This window comes from Cyprinus carpio, unplaced genomic scaffold, assembly GCF_018340385.1.
Source record: "Cyprinus carpio isolate SPL01 unplaced genomic scaffold, ASM1834038v1 S000006594, whole genome shotgun sequence".
Lineage (NCBI taxonomy): Eukaryota > Metazoa > Chordata > Actinopteri > Cypriniformes > Cyprinidae > Cyprinus > Cyprinus carpio.
In genome coordinates, this window is record NW_024879243.1 from 91,557 (window position 1) to 94,783 (window position 3,227).

Here is a 3,227-nt window from a genome sequence, read left to right on the forward strand (position 1 = left end):
AACTGACTAAATATTTAAAAAGAGCAAAAAGAGCCGTTCTTTTGAACGGCTCTTTGAAAGGAATGGATCGCGAAGATCCGGATCCCCTCAAAGAGCCATAAATCCCATCACTACTCCTCAGCACGAGCTGACCGATAAATCTAACGCACCAGGAGAGGCGGGACTTAAGGCAGAACAGCCAATCATCAGCCGGTCACACTCATGTTTGAGAGGGAGGGGGAGAGGAGGCAGCCGCAGCGAGCGCAGACACAGAGCGGCCAGAGAGAGGAGTGACTGTAGTTAGGCGTTTGTGCAAAACTGCGGAAAGACTGCAGAAAAAGTGCCGGTGTTGAACCCTCTCACCGGGAAAAGTGTGGGTGTTAAAACACCCACATCCCCCACGGGTGCGACGCCCCTGGTGTAGGCTACTGTTAGCTATAAATGGTTTATAATGACATACTACAACGTAAATGAGGACACTTCGTGTGTCACCGTAAACCAAAAAGCTTTTTAAAAAAAACATAGAAAACAGTGTTTTATGAAATGAAAAAATTGCCAGTAGTTTTAGGTTTAGGTGTAGGGCGATAGAAAATACAGTTTGTACCACTACGCCTATGGAGAGTCCCCGTAAACCACAAATGCAAGTGTGTGTAGCCTATGTGTGTGTGTTAACTCTCCAATTCTGTTCCTGTTGTCTTATTTGTTCGTCTGTTTTTATTTACTAAATGTACTGTGACATTTGTCATGATTCTAAAATTGTGTAAAATATGCTTTAAAAACATTGTAGCCTATTTTAAGTTGTTACTTAAGCTGTATTAGGCTATGTATAGTGGGATCTCATTCAAATATTTACCGGTGGTGCCATGATGATAAAGTATTAAATATTGTAGTCAGGGCTTGACATTAACGTTTTTGCTCACTAGCCAATGTGGCTAGTGGTTTTCCAAAGTTACTAGCCACACAGCATTTTTACTAGCCACATTTTTGTTGTTGTGAAATTACCTGATAAATGTTGACTATGGCGTGCTAATATTTACTTGAACTAGATTTACAAGACTACATAAATGTATAAATACAGGTCATTATCATTAGCTCTGATAAGGTTGTGTGTAAAGCTCCTTTTTTTTTAAATAAAACCATGTATTAAGATAAAGACATAAAAAAGTAGCTTCTTATTGCATAATAAAAGTGGTGCATGGATGTAGAAGATTAATAAAAAAGATAAAAAACTAAACTGAAAAAAAAAAAAAACTTTAGCATTAGAAACACTGTCTGTTTAAATATCAGACTTAGAATTACTTTATTGAACCACACTGGGAAATTCTTTGTTACAAGTTGCAATGGAAAGTAGGTCAGTCTCGAAACCTCACGAAAAATGCATGCCATGGTTCGGACAAAGTTGCTTTTATCTTCATTAAAATTTGAGGGGAACGTTCCTCTCATCATAAAGAACACATTTCAGTTTGTGTCATTTTTGTGCTCAGACCCTAATAATGACTACTGGTTAGGTTGCAACCCTCTACAGACACCTTGGCAATTGAATCGCCATTGGCTAGGAAATACTTTAGTTTACTCGCCAGACTGATTGAGATCAGGTTTTGTGCGTTCGCTTGAACTGATTTGCTGAAATCAAAACAGGGACGATAATAGGTGAGCACAAGCCAATGGGATTGCCGTTTGTGCATTAACTCCACCCACTACTGGAAAACCCAGCTGTTCTTAAAAGCTGAAGACTTCCATAGGAACGCCATTATTTAGACATTTAAATTTAAATATAAAAAAGTATTGTGATATATTATAATATAAAAATTATTACAGAAATCTAATCTCGCAATCCAAATCAATTGTACTTTGTAACCATAAATGTCATTTCCACCACAAAGGAAATGACTGTTGTGGAAATGACATTTCTGTAGTTTTTTGTGAAAAAATGGAAGATACCTTCACTGATGAGCTTTGAATTAATACTTAGAATTTCATGTATGCAACTTAACTTTTAAATTTTTAGCTTTTTAAAAGCACCCTTGAAGGTACAGCATGTTTGGAAATGACATAGAATAAATATTTTAATTGATCAAGCAATATTTACCTTAATTTTTCTTCATTTGTTGTTGATGAAAATTTAAATTCCCTCCATGTCCAACATTTCCATAGAAACCACATAAAAAATCTTTCACAAACACTTTTTAAAGGGACATTACAGTGTTGTGGTGGAAATTACACCAATACTGTGCGACAGCTATATTTTGTAGGAAAAGTAATATTGATAGTCTCACATCAAATACTATTATGTATTTTAATTCTTTTACTAGTGCTTAATTCAAGTACATTGATAGTTACCAGATAACCAGATAAGTCATATTTTTAAACTATATTTTCATTGTTGAAGTTTACAAATCTGGGTGTGCAACAAGGAGAAAACAGTGATTTTGACACCTATAAGAAGGTTGAAAAGTATGAAAAATCATAATAGAAAGGTAGTAAAAAGGTTTTAAGGTGGTTTTATTGTTAGTTTGAAAAAAGAAAGAAGAATTAGTTGAAAATAAGGTGGTTGTTTTTTTTTTTTTTTAAATGACCAAAGAACATAAAAGTGCCCATAGTCTAATAATCACCCTTGTGTAAAATCATGATAATACTGTAGTATAGTGGATGTCAGGATGATAAGCATTGAACATGAGTTCCCAGTGTTCATGGAGGTGTCAGGAATGACATCTTAAATTTGTGATATTTATTAAAATAAACAACATAGATGACATATCAAATATATACAAACCCGATTCCAAAAAAGTTGGGACACTGTACAAATTGTGAATAAAAACAGAATGCAATGATGTGGAAGTTTCAAATTTCAATATTTTATTCAGAATACAACATAGATGACATATCAAATGTGTAAGAGCCATATGTTATTCATTTTATTTGTTTTTATATAGATGTGGAATAAATAAATAATTGTGTGTTAAGCAATTGTAAAATAATTATAAAAGTAAATAATTTAATATGTGTATTATATTTCATATTGACAATGATGTCATTTCCGGCAAGGACCGTTAGTGTTTTTTGTGATGCAATATGGAAGTGAAACAGTTTTTTGACCGTGTAACATTTTTCCAGTTAATTTTGTTATTAAACTTTACCTAAAGAAAGTTTCTGGACTACGGAATGTTATTCGAGTTCAAATCACGCTTACACATAAGAAGATGCAAGAAGAATGAAAATTTAAACGGATTGCTTTCACAAAGAAAGTC